A 15196-nucleotide genomic window follows, 5' to 3' on the forward strand; every position below is an offset into this window, starting at 1 on the left:
AATGGCTGCCCACTGCTCCGTGTGTGTGTTCACTGCTGTGTGTGTGCACTTTGGATGGGTTAAATGCAGAGCACTAATTCCAAGTATGGGTCACCATACTTGGCCACATGTCACGTCACTTTTTTTTAACCAATATAACTAAACAGCAATGGAACCTATCGGTACGGATAGTGGTTAGCGCACTGACATATAGTGTAACTGTGTCTCTGGCGACCCATGTTCGATTCCTGGCTTAAGGTCCTTTGCCGATCACATTCCCCACCAATCGTTACCTACTTGTCACTTGCTGCCGGTTAATTACCGTATTGTCCCAAACATAAGACGATGTTTTTTTCTTGGAAATACATCTGAAAAAACACGGTAATTACTGTGAATTTCACAGTCAGTTTCTTACAGTGCACCTTTAGGCCACCTTTTAAGATCGCTCGGCCTTCATTACCATGTGTATGCAGATGACACACAGATTTATATACATTCAAAACCTCATGAGTGCCTTGACGTTGCTTATTTGTCTGACTGCATTACTGAGATTAAAATATGGATGGATAACAATTTCTTGTGCTTGAACAGTGGTAAAACTGAAGTTATGCTCATTGGTTTCCGTTATCAAATTTCTAAAGCTGGTTGTCTGTCCCTGACTCTTGACGGCTCTGTTTTGGAAATCCAGAGTCGAGTGAGGAACCTTGGAGTTATTTTTGATGCAAATATGTCTTTTGATTCTTTTGTCCATGCAGAGCACTGTTAAAACCTATTTTTTCCACCTCAGAAATATCGCAAGATTGCGTCCCATGTTAAATTTTACAGTCGCGGAAATGCTAATAAATTCCTTTGTCGTCTCTCGGTTAGACTATTGTAATGCTCTTTTAGCCGGAGCTTCTAAATCTACACTTAATAAGTTGCAATATGTACAAAATTCAGCTGCTAGGATTCTAACTGGTACTAGGATTGGCAGTCATATTACTCCAGTGTTAGAATCTTTGCACTGGCTCCCGGTCAGGTTTAGAGTGGATTTCAAAATTATGATGCTTACTTTTAAAGCATTACATGGTCTGGCACCACATTACTTTATAGAATTGTTACATCCATACACTCCTAGTCGTAGATTGCGTTACTCTCAGTCAAACTTGTTGGTTGTTCCTCAAACACGTCTAAGATCTATGGGTGATAAGACTTTCTCTTTCTATGCTCCTGTCCTTTGGAATTCTCTGCCTCTTGAACTTAGGGACGCTCAGAATTATGATGTTTTTAAGGAACTCAAGACATTTTTTTAAACTTGCATTTGCTTGTAAATTTTGTATAGTTTTTTTTTTATTGTATTGTTTGTGTTCAGCGCTTTGAGACGCTGCTTTTAAAGGCGCTTTATAAAATAAAATATGGATGGATACTAATTTCTTGTGTTTGAACAGTGGTAAAACTGAAGTTATGCTCATTGGTTTCCGTTATCAAATTTCTAAAGCTGGTTGTCTGTCCCTGACTCTTGACGGCTCTGTTTTGGAAATCCAGAGTCGAGTGAGGAACCTTGGAGTTATTTTTGATGCAAATCTGTCTTTTGATTCTTTTGTCCAGAGCATTGTTAAAACCTCTTTTTTTCCACCTCAGAAATATCGCAAGATTGCGCCCTATGTTAAATTTTACAGTCGCGGAAATGCTGATAAATTCCTTTGTTGTCTCACGGTTAAACTATTGTAATGCTCTTTTAGCCGGAGCTTCTAAATCTACATTTAATAAGTTGCAATATGCACAAAATTAATCCGCCAGGATTTTAACTGGGACTAGGATTGGCAGTCATATTACTCCAGTGTTAGAATCTTTGCACTGGCTCCCGGTCAGGTTTAGAGTGGATTTCAAAATTATGATGCTTACTTTTAAAGCATTACATGGACTGGCACCACATTACCTTATAGAATTGTTACATCCATACACTCCTAGTCGTAGATTGCGTTACTCTCAGTCAAACTTGTTGGTTGTTCCTCAAACACGTCTAAGATCTATGGGTGATAAGACTTTCTCTTTCTATGCTCCTGTCCTTTGGAATTCTCTGCCTCTTGAACTTAGGGACGCTCAGAATTATGATGTTTTTAAGGTTCAACTTAAGACATATTTTTTTAAACTTGCATTTGCTTGCTGATTTTGTATTGTTTTTTATTGTATTGATTATATTGTGTTCAGCGTTTTGAGAAGCTGCTTTTAAAGGCACTTCATATAATAAAGTTTATTATTATTATTATTATTATTATTATTATTATAAGAACCGAACCATAAGGCACCCCATTGGTTAGTTCATGTGATTTGGACACTCAGCCTCTTAGGGGAACCTTGAAGAATTTGCTTGTGAGATAAGACTCAATCTAGCAAAGTGCATTTGTCGTGAGGCCCAGGTCAGAGGAGAATATGGTGGTTCACTGCGTCAAATGTAGCAGTCAGGTAGATAAAGATATATAAATCCTGAAACTCTGGAGAAGCTTCAGATGAGGATGAAAAATGAACAGATGAAAAAAAATTGTTTTATTCACTTATATACATCAATTCAGGATCAGACTCATGCATTGCAGCAGACAGATGGCCATTTCTGAATATCTTTGAAAGTGCAGAGACCTCTATCCTCATGCTGTTCCAGCTTCCAGCATACTCTTTGTTCTCCTAGAAAACCTTTCTTTTCTGAGAAAATCAGATCAAACCATTGCGTAAAAAAACATTCCACAAGACTGACTTCAGACACACAAAAAAGTGATTATTCAAATTAAATTCTTAGCTAAAAATAACCAGTACTCTCAGCTGGGAAATTTATTAATGGTCTATGCGCTCATTCCACAGCTCGGTTGTTTCTCAAGGAGAGTGTTAAGTGAAGTGCAAATTTTATATATTTGAAAATGTATTAGCTTTTACACTTTTGGAGAAAAAAAAATCTATACCTTTAACTTTAACGCATAAGATTCCTTGTGACTAAAACATACAGCAAATCTTTATGTACAGTAGGTGGAATTTGTGCAATGTCCTTAATACTGTATCAACCATTGTGCACATGCTCAATCTTAGTTGCATTCATAATCTGTTGTCCAACTGATTTGCTTACATTAACCCTCTGGTATTGATCATTTGGGGGTCACACTTGTGTTGTTCCCGGTCAAAAGTGAATAAATACCTGAAATGTAACTTTTTTTAATTTTCAAATGAATGTAATATATTTTTGTTAAATAATAAAAAAAAATAATAATAATAATGTTTAAAAAAAATCTAATATTTTTTATATTACTTTTTAATTATGGCAGTATTTCAAAATAGAGATAATGCCTTTAAAATAAAATTTTTTTAAAGGCAGATTAGTGCCATTTGGTGGGAGTAAAAAAAGAAAAACATCTGCCATTCCATGGTTTATCCACTAGATTCCTATATAGATCTATATAAAAAGGCTTATAAATTCTCTAGTTATAAGTATATAAATACTTATTTTGATTAAGTTGTGGATTTGGATATATATTTAGACATGCTCAAAAACAACTTTTTGTAAAGGTTTAGATTTTTTTGTTTGTTTGAAATGTCAGTTTCTGCATTAATTTGACTACAGTCAAACCTGAACACAGAGAAAGAAATTTTGTTACACATAATATCAAAATTCAACAAAAATGTAACAAAAATGAACAGGAATGCTTTATCAGAGGTTAATCAATCTGATTTCAACCTCTTACTTGAGTCTTCTGAATTATTGCTTTTATTTGCAAAAACATGCTTTGTGTTACAGTCACACTAGTTCATGTATGTATATTTTATATTAGTGTGTCTATTTTGCACTCTTGATATTTTAGTGTCACCCCCTCATTGATGTGCACTTTTTTCTGCATCGTGAATGATTTGTAGTTTGTACACACAAAAATTCTCTGTATTTTTGTATTTTTATGTTATGACTATTTAGATTTTTCGAATCAAATACACAGTTTTTTTTGTGTTTTTTGTGGTCACTTAGAGACTGCCATATAAGTCACTGAGTTTCGTACCATTCCGATGAAGTAGTGATTTTTAAAAATATAAAACTTTTTTTTTTTCCAGTCTAAAATGACCGAATAACACCAGAGGGTTAAGGTGCTAAACTGCTAATGAGGTTACCATCACTTGCGACTCAGGAACCCAAAAGAATTTAATTTGAGAGTATGTTCAACATTCCCTGAGCTGGTGTTGACAGTCTGCCTATGAGGCATTTATACTTGTGGAAGTGCAATGGCATCATTGCTTACAGCTGAGATTCTATACATTTAAAAACCTAGACTCATATCATTCTCAAACTGACAGCAAATCTACATACACTGTATTTTTGCTTGCAGTACTTGCATGATGTATACGTTTTTTTTTATTTTTTAAGGGAATTAATTTTAGTCCATCATAATGGTTTAGTGTATAATTTGCAACCTTTTTTTTTTTTTTTAAATCCAGATCAATTTAGTGGCGGGCGGCAAATGCAGAGTGATTAGCCTGGAAGGGAAGACAGTGGATTTTTGACATCTTTGAAAGCATTTTGAAATAATGCTCAGACAATTCCATTTTCTAACAACTGTGGGATGCATCTCCATGAGAACAGATATTAACAGTTTAACAGTTCATCGCCTTGAACACTTGACTTAGCCACTTCATTTTGCATGAAAACCACTTTATGATGTAGTTCTTTTAATAAAAATAAAATATATTTTAGTGTTTCATCAGCAAATTGAGTTGTAGTGTTTAAAATACTCCTGCATTATTCAGCTGTGACTGAAAAACGGATTGAGAGGGATTCATGTTTTGAATGGCGTGTAATGTAGAAATTGCATGCAGAGTGATGTTTTTGGTATTTTTACACCATTTCTTTTCAGTGATGTCACTACAACGTGTCTGTTTAACATTTGAAAAGATCCAACACAAAAGATTTCAATTATAGGATTTATTGTAGTCTTGACAAGAATGACAGCATCTTTTCACTGAGCAGAAATTATAAAGGCCTAAAATGTTCTTAAAAATTGGAAAGCATATTGTTTTGGCACGCGAAAGATTCTACAAATGTTTACAAGAGAAAAAACACATTAAAATGAGTGACTGACAGTTAGCTTTTATCATCCTGGTATATGTATAAATAAGAGATTTTGTGGTCAGATTGGGGAAACATTTTTCTTGAAACAAATATCACAATGATTGCGTGTTTTAATGTGCAATGGTGAAGGCACGATGTAATACTGTTTATTTAAAAAAAATTATTTCACAAATGGTATAAAATAATTAGCTAATGTCATGAAAAACTGTATTGTGTACATATTATATAACTAAACATGAATATTTCATTAGCATGCTCTAATGCAAACAAGCAGATGAAAGGTTCCAAGTCCAACAAATAAACCTAAATGCATTTCCTGCTTTTAGAATATAAATGTCGTTCTCACAATTACTTTCACTTATTTAAGCCAGGGACTGTAGTTGTCAAGGCTAGTAATTTCAAAATAGTGCTCACTAGCTTTCTTAAATACTTTCTAGAAACTCAGTCTGGCACACACAACTTTTCCCTGTGTGTCCGTTTGTGATAATGTGCATTCAACATGCCAGATACAAACGAATGTGTCCTTTACGTGACATTTTACAATGGTTAAACATCTAGCAACATTATATAGTCTTAAATTATTAATCATTTCACATAATTAATCACATTCAATAAAATAGAAACAAAATAATGTGACACAGATATGTCATACTAGGACTGTGTTTAAATGTGAGCGGGTCACTTTAAATCTGCAATAATAAAAGTCTTAGCAATTATGCAGTGATGAAATCTAATGCAGTTGCATTGTATTCTCATTGAAGTAAGCTCAAAATAAGTTAAATCAAAAGAAAAAAAACATAATGAGCTAATTAAAAATGTATTATTATGAAACTGATGGTTTATATAATTTCTTAATGAATACACTCACACATACATTCATCTAAAAAGCTGTCTATACATAAGAAATGAAAATCCCAACCAGTGACCTTTGAAAATATAAGAATTTGCCGTTTGAATTTGACTTTCCAAGGCTATCCTTGCAAACTACATACTTGACGTTTAGTAGCTAATTAAAATGTCCATTATGGAAGGACACTTCAATTCAATACTGAAAAGTTTTGAATGCCATTGTAGTGACCTGCTTTCCTTCCACATCCACAGCTTCTTCTAAAAGCCACTGGGCTGGCATGACCCTAGTCTCATCTTTAATCTACTCCTTACAATAAACACTTCACACAGGTGTTATGCAAAACACTTGGAGGCTGGTTGGCCTAATACGTACATTAAAAGGCAAATGGAGTTTGTTGGCCACAAGCCCTGCCTAATCCAATGAATATTTTGCTGAAGAAGCAGGTGACATATGAAGTGTTTTCCATAAACACATGGTTATGTTCTTATTCTCTGGTGTCGTTGTGAGGGTGCAGTGTGTTCTGCTCCTGATGGAAAGATCGTCTGACAGTTGCATCCATGGTGCAAGAGTAGTTATGGCCATGTATGTAACAGACATACAGCACAAATTACACAACAGATGGTCCATCTTCATAGACCAGATGGCTAAGCATATCTTAAGGGAAAATCTTGTACGTTTGTATAATATTCCTTTACTATTTTCAATCTTTGCATTTGTATCCCTTGAATTACAAATCACAAATCAAATCACACTCTCTCAAATAGATACATAATTATTTTGTTTAATCTATACTACCATTCAAAAGTTTGGATGCACTGTCAAAAGTGATAGAAAAGATATTTATAATGTAAATTATTTGTATTACAAATAAATGCTGTTCTTTTTAATATTCTACTCAACAAATAATCCTATATCACAAAAAAGTATCACAGTTTCCACAAAAATAGCACAACTGTTTTCAATATTGATAATAAAAAGAAAGCAGCATATTAGAATGATTTCTGGAGGATCATGTGACACTAAAGACTGGAGTAATGCCTGCTGAAAATTCAGCTTTGCATCACAGGAATAAATTACATATTAATATATTAAAATAGAAAACATTGTAGAAATTTCTCAATATTACTGTTTTGTGATCAAATAAATGCAGTATTGGTGAGCAGAAGAGACATCTTTCAAAAACAGTAAAAAATCTTACCCGCCCCAAACCTTTGAACGTATATTTGTTGGGTTACTCATCGGATAATAAGCACTACAAAATGTGCAGTCACACAGGCAATGTGATCTTGGTGAAAAACACATCTGTTCATTATTATACTATCACCAGATGTCTGCTTCTACCTTCCCATGTTATTAAGTGGGCACAGCTTCAGTATATCTGAAGAGATTGCTTCCATATTAAAAAACAGTTCAGCTGTTTTATGCTAGCATAAGCTGTCTTTGAAGCATGAAATATTTCACAGCAGTGACCTGGACTGTGATTTCCTGGTTGGCTTGCTCCAGAAATACAAATCACTCCCAAGTCCTTCTTTAATTTGATCAAATATGGTAAAACAGCCATTTTTGGTGCTATATCCTTCAAAGAAACAGTCTAAACTCCAAACAAATAATACATTAAATAATATGTGATTTTCTGCAGTACCGTGGTGAGTATCTGATACGCTCTTCACAGGTTATATGGAAGAAGTTAATACAGAGATAAGTCAATTCCTCAAAGGAAATCCTATTGAAAAGTCAAACTGCATAGCTTCTGAGGCTACAGCTGCATATTTGGATTCGCTTCAGCAGAATCATCTATGGCCCAGGTTTGAGATTATAAAAGTCCAAATGTGTGGCAATTGACTTCATTTGATATTATCAGGTTGAGCTGGGTTGAATTTTTAAGACAAGACACTACAGGCAAAACCATCGTTTTTTTCATGTGAGATTTTGGGCTATTTTGCTCTTGTCTTATTTCTTATGTCAGATTAGTGGGAAGAAGACATCCAAAATACACATTTACATGTTTATTTTATTACACTGTATCTATTTATGTATGTAGATTTCAATTACATTACATATCTTTAAAGGCTGTTTTTTTTCTTTCTCCTGCACCAAGCTAGAAATCTTCTCTTCAGTAGCACTTACATACATCACACTTTACAGTTTTATTCCGATCTATATTCTGATGGTTTTTACATACTCGTTTGTTAATATATCATCATACCTGATTTACCTGACCTAACATTTTATCCCTAAAAATACAGTGATTTTTTTTTTCTCTGGCTGTTGAAAGTATTTTCTGATGTAGGCTATGGGGTGATGAATAGTGATATCCAAAATCCCCTGTAACTCTAATATGTCAACAAAATAAAACAAGAATTTTGAACCTGGCTTCTGTTCTGGGAATGTATGCAAATTAATGCATATTTAATTACATTATGCCATATTTGCATAATCAAATAAAACATTTCAGAATGTAACTTGTAATACAAACCACTGTCTTAATAGACTGTGATTAATCAACAGTGGGACGTATGGTGATATCTATAAGATTAATGTTTACTCTATTCACCTGCGGTTACTTGCCTTAATGTTTCTGTAATGTTATATATCTTCATTTATTTGTGCAAAACCAATTTAAAATATTCACTGTTACTCATACTTCTAGAAATATTAGCCATTGTTTAAGAGATACATGGATCACAATGATCAATACAGGTCTTAAAAGGCCAATAAGCAACTAAGTGGAAAAGGAAACAGCCCAAGCACAGCATCAAACAACCCTCTAATCATTTTACCCACAAATCTGCTTATCTTCATCAAGTAGTCGATGGATTGTTTCCAAGAGGGAAAGGGTTTGTTTCATAGCTAGCTGAATTCTGTCTACCAAATAACCTGTTATTAATCATAGTAACAGCACTCTGTGGTTTTCAGAAAGGCAATGAAAAGAGTAAAAGTGCTGCTTTAATATCAGGTGATCAAAACTGAATAAAGTCAATCAAACATTGCAGTTTCCTTGGGAACATGGACACGTTCACCTTCTGTTCCTGTGAATGCTCCCTGCCTTTTCATGTCTGATAAAATGCAGTGCATATTTCTTTCATCTTAGCTGAAATGCAATATTAATATTAATATTGTTAGCAGATAGTTCCTTAATATGCAGATTACAATACAGTGCACAAATTCTGTTGATGCCGAATACCAGGACTGTAAGCTGCACATAAAACCAGCCAAGAATGCATTTCCAATACGTATTTCCATTCTAAAAAAGATCTTTCAAAACTAGATGGTATCCTTGGATATGCTTTGAAGCACTTTTCATACTTTGCACATCCCTTCATTGTTCTACAGTCCAGTGCATTTCAAATGGTCCTGCCTGTGTTTATCAGGAAATAACTGGCTTTTTGGAAGATAGCCAGGAACAAAGACCAGCCATTTCTGACTCAACAACAGAAAAAGCTCAGCCAATACTGAGAAAGTTGTCTTTTTAGCTCAACCAAATGTCTTTATATCTTTAAATTTGAGTAATGTGTTAAATGATTTCATTCTATGAAAGACAACCTAGGTAGAGTTACGCTTACGCATATGTGTGCTTGTTTGTAGATGTGCACGTAGATTTACACGTGAGTGTGTGCTTGTTTTAGCAAGGCGGTGAGAGTGTAAAGTATTGCTGCTATCCATCACCTCAGTGTCTCCCATCTCAGTAGCTCACTTAGAGATAAAGCTATTGTTTATATGGATACAGACAAGACATCATTTTCTTTTGCATGTTTATTGATGTTTGCTTCTGCCGTTGTTTTAAACGAATGCTCATTTGTCTGAGTGCGGGAGTCAATTGAATTTGGAAAAAAGACAATTACCGGTTCCTGTTATGTTGAGGAGTATAATCCTTCCTTCAAGTAGTATTCCTCTTGGTAATTCTATTTGAGAGAAGAGAACACAGTGTTCAGTGATCTTGTGTTATATGGTCAAATAAAATGTGCTCATGCAAGAAAATGTGGTGTTACGATATTCTGTAATGGCCAGTAAATAATCCAATTTAATTAACATCATGATAACATTGGTTTATCTCATAGAGATCATATATTTTCTTGCAAAAATGCTATCCATCTTCATGTGAATTGCTTTAGCAAGTTAATACAATTTGATAATATTATAGTATTAGTTATTAGTTGACTGAGGAGACAGATTATAATCTGATTAACAGACTATGAGATCTGTTTTTATGGAATATGGTATCTACTCCACAGATTTTAATATGATGCCACTGCTGAATATAGTTCAGCAACAACAAAGTATGTCTTTTCATGCTGAGTTTAATTATGTATTTGACATCTATTTTGTGTCACTTGACACAAAATTACAGTCAAAGGGATAATCTTTTGGGGCTGAATCTCGGCAAATTATAGCAATCTGTAACAGATTTGATCACATTTATGCATGAAATATTGATTGTTCTCTGAAAACAGGTGACTCGACTTCTTTTTGAAATGTAAATCTAGATTCACATTCATTTCAGATGCTGAGAATTTTGGGTTTATGATTATGCCAACAAGTTTGCTCCAGATGGGTCTGTGTTATGCAGCATTTTAACTATGGCATTCAGAAGCTCAGAGATGTCCATATCATTCACTCATTTGTATTAGAATATATATGACTTAGTGAAAAGAGTAGCTACTGTTGTTCCCAATGTCATTATGGCTTTGTTACTAGGCCTCAGTGCGGAATCTGTAATGCTATCTTGTCTCGCTGTTACTCAGATCAACAGCAGTTTGTGCTGTGAATATAGCTGTTACAGTGGGTATAGAGAATAAAGAATCACCCCCCTTTAAAATAAACACATTTTGTTGCTTTGCAGCCTGAAATGAAGACTGACACAGTTTTTGTTGTATTCAGCTGTATTTACTCAGTGCAACTTATAACATCTAAGTGAAAGATATAACACCAACATGCAAGTTTTTCCAACTCAGTGATTGTTTTTTTTTTTCTTCTTGACATGTTGGTGTTATCAGGTGTAGCTAATCACCTTCTGGCACACAAAGCTATCTGACAATTTGTTCCAGGAACTTTTTTCCCCCAGACCTGTTGCTGTCTGCGTTTCCATCGCGTCTTAAAGTACCGTGAAGATTAGACAAATAGTCTGGTGACATAGATAGGACTGTGCACGACTGCTCCTCCCAGTCCAGGAAGGGGCTCTAATGTCAAACAACGATAACGTCATACAAAGAGACGGACAATCATAATTTTTTTTTGTCACTGTTTTCAGTTCCCACTGGATTTCATGCTCTGCACTGCACCAGCACCGCACCGCAACAGACTTTTAAAAATGGTGGTTGAAATACAATGCTGCATAGAGTCAACCAATCCAAATGCTGCATGAACTCAACCAATTGAATTATTTGGCACCATCCAAATATCAGCATTCCTCCAGTAAAGCATGGAGGTGGTGATATCCTGTTATGGGGTGTTTCTCTGCAGCAGGGACTGGAGCACTTGTGAGGATAGAAGGAAAAATGGATGGGGCAAAATACCGTCAAATTCTTGAGGAAAATCTGCAAGGGGGCGCTAATGTTGAACAATGATAATGTCATACATATTGATGGACAATCATAATTTTTTTTGTCACTGTTACCAGTTCCCGCTGGATTTCATCCTGGGCACTGCACCAGCACCGCAACGCAACAGACTTTTAAAAATGGTGGTTGAAATACAATGCTGCATAGAGTCAACCAATCCAAATGCTGCATGAACTCAACCAATCAGCATGTTCAGCGCCCAAGTCCCAACCCCGAAAGTTCCAGACCTTTGAAAAAGTACTACCTTGTGAGCAGGGACTTTCTTAGGGGCAAATTTTTACCTGGAACTTTATTTAGATCCTGGTTCCTGAGGTGGAAACACACTGAGTACCGCCCCAAAGTCCCTAGTTCCTGGGGAAAGTTCCTGCAGTGGAAACGGGCTTATGGATACCAAAAAATTTCAAAGGCTTTATCAATGCCTAGAAGCACAGTGAAGTCTATTATTAAGAAGTGGAAGGTATTAGGTACAACACAGACCCTCCCTGGATCAGGACGTCACTCCAAACTGGATGAAAGAGCCAGGAGGAAACTGGTCAGAGAGGCGACCAAGAGGCCTGCAGCAACTCTGAAGCAGATGCAGGAATTTATGACAAAGAGTGGTCATTGTGTGCATGCGACAACAATGTCACAAATTCTCCACAAGTGTGGCTTGTATGGGAGGGTTGCAAGAATGACTTGAAGACTGCAGTCCACAAACACTCACCATCAAATCTAACTGAGCTTGAGCAGTTCTGTAAAAGTGGGCAAATATTGCAAAGTCTAGATGTGCAAAGTTAGTTAGAGACAGAGACATCCCAACAGACTAAAGGCTGTAATTAAAGCAAAAGGTGGTTCAACAAAATAATGACACAAGGGGGTGATCCTTTTTCCAACTCAGTGATTCTGTTTTTTTTTTTTTAAATTCTGACATGTTGGTGTTATATCTCACTTGGATGTTATAAGTTGCACTGAGTAAATACCGCTGGATAAAACAAAAACTGCTCCATCTTCATTTCAGGCTACAAAGCAACAAAATGTGATTATTTTAAAAGGGGGTGATTCTTTTCTATACCAACTGTATACAATAGTTAAAGTAATACTGAGTAACTTACATTTTAGACACTATAAACAGACAACAAGCCCTACAAATTAATAAATGATTACAGACACTCCATGTTAAATGGTACTGGATGATTTGTAGATTGCATTTAATAGATAACACTTTAAAAACATTTGCAATTGGCACTTTTCAAAATCGCGAATCACTTTGCAAAGTAAATGGTTCAATTGATTCAGAGTTTTGAAAAGCTCAGTTTCTCCCATTACTGAATGTGTTTTTGAACAAATCAAGTGAACAATTCAATGACTCACTAATGAAGACAATCACCTTGTTCCATTGATGAATGAAGCAAAGTTTTCCAACTAACTGGTTGGAGTGAACGAATCAATGACTCATAAAAGACCATCAAGTCATTTGTCAACACCTACTTGCATAACAACGTAACCTGCAGAAAGAATCACTTAATCCTCCAATAATCATGCACAGACTCCATCTGAAACGACTAAACACAGACAAGTGGAGTGACATAAACAGCATTAGACTCTTATATAGAAACTCTAAGAATGCAGTTTGACCAATCAGAATCAAGAACCGGAAATAACGTTTAAAAAAATGTATTTAAATGAATATTTTTACATTTTAATTTAACAATAATTATTTCTTTTGCAATATTTATAATATTCAAAACTCAAAAATTTACTCCACATCATGCGTTCTTTATCCATTGTTTGTGATCTTACTCTACCAGAAAGAGAATTTTAAAAAGATGACAAAGATGTGTGCCAGAGTGTTAACTGTCCACATAAACTCAAAGAGAAGCGCAGTTTAGCATCATTGAGAAAGTGAGGAGAGGAATCATTTCTTCTTTTAGTTACACAAAAGGAGGTCTGGTTTAATCACTGAACATGCTCACAAGACACACTTCCACAGGATGGGCCTGCCAAGTGCCCCATCATCCTCCATTTCATCTGCTTATCTCAATTTAGCAGCAGGGGTCTTGCCATGCTGGGGTCTGTAAATGGCAGCACGAGTGCAGTTTTCCTGAACCAGCACAGGCAAGTCTATTGATCTGGTTCGGCCACCGGACTTGGTAGGGGGTGGTATTGTCAATAAGGTGCAACCTGTACAGCTGTGGAATCAGTTGGTAGCCATTTAATTGAGGATTACATGCTGATGACCTATCCTCTTCATTGGAAATGCATCATGGGAGATTGATATTGATAACGAACAGTAACATCTGTCACTCACACCAGTGATAACCAAGGAGGTCTATAATTCTAAAGCTATCTGTTAGTATTCACATTTATCCCAATGGCAGTTGCTCGGCTGCTGATGAACCCCTCAGATGTGCACAATTTGAAATACCAAACAATTTTATACAACAATACAAGATACAAAAAGTAATTAACATAGTATCTGCAATGGTGTGATTTAGGACTTAAAACAAACACCCTCATAAAACAGTATGAAACTAAATTCAGAGTAAAGCACACGCAAGTTGATTTTATGACAACAAACAATATCCATGAAATTCATCAAGCACTGTGTAATCAAAAGACTCTTCCACTGCAGCTGTCTGATTCATCCCACAAATGTCTACCTGCCTCTAGCTTTCATCATCAGAAAAGGATGCTACTAAATAAATACTATTATTGGTGTGGGCCTTTCAGTAACTAAGAGAGGCTCATACATACCGGTCACACATGCAGATCCTCTAAAGATGAATGAGTCCATGTAGATTGCTTTCTAAGGAATATGAAGTCTTTAAATGTTGATTAATATAAGCCGTTGACTGTATTAAAGAGCATAAGTAGTGAAAAGGTTTCAGGGAGGCTGAACAGACCTGCCTCAGGAGGGCACACAGGGATATGCACCGTATTCAACACACAGCCTTAATATTTCAAATTCATAATGCTGTTTGACTTGAGTTTAAAATGAAAGAAACGGAATTATACAGTAAGAATTATACATTTATATTATACGCTACCATTCTAAAGTTTGGGGTCTGTAAGATTTGTAAATGTTTTTAAAGAAGTCCCTTATGCTCACCAATGCTGCATTTACAGTATTTGATCAAAACATAAAGTAAAAACAGCAACATTGCGAAATATTACTATTTAAAATAACTGTTTACATTAACATATAATTTATTCCTGTGATGGCAAAGCTGAATTTTCAGCAGCTATTGCTCCAGTCTTCAGTGTCACATGATCCTTCAAAAATCATTATAATACAATCATTACAATAAAAATAGCAATTTAACAATGTAAAAGTAATCCCCATTTAATGCATTTTCAATAAATAAATAAATAATCTCAGTGACCCCAAATGTTTGAATATTGTGTCTACTGAACTATAGTTCGTAATGAAGCTAACTAAAAACCAAAAAAAAAAAAACCCCAAAAACCCAATGAGAACAGCTGCAGTAAACTAAATATTCACAAGATTTAAAGGTGACATATCATGAAAATCTGACTTTTCCAGGTTTTAAGTGCTATAATCAGGTCCCTGGTGCATCTACCAACCAAGGAAAAGTGAAAAAGATTAACCCAGTAACTTTGTTTTGGGAAGCCTTTATCTGCAAACGTCTGAGAAAACGACCGCGTCTGATTTCGCTCCCTTGGTGACGTGGCAAAGGATCTCATTATAATATTACCGCCCCTTAATCTGTAAGTTTCCACCCACAGCGCCGT

Source organism: Sinocyclocheilus rhinocerous, unplaced genomic scaffold, assembly GCF_001515625.1.
Source record: "Sinocyclocheilus rhinocerous isolate Xijiao unplaced genomic scaffold, SAMN03320098_v1.1 scaffold4189, whole genome shotgun sequence".
In the NCBI taxonomy this organism is placed as follows: Eukaryota; Metazoa; Chordata; class Actinopteri; order Cypriniformes; family Cyprinidae; genus Sinocyclocheilus; species Sinocyclocheilus rhinocerous.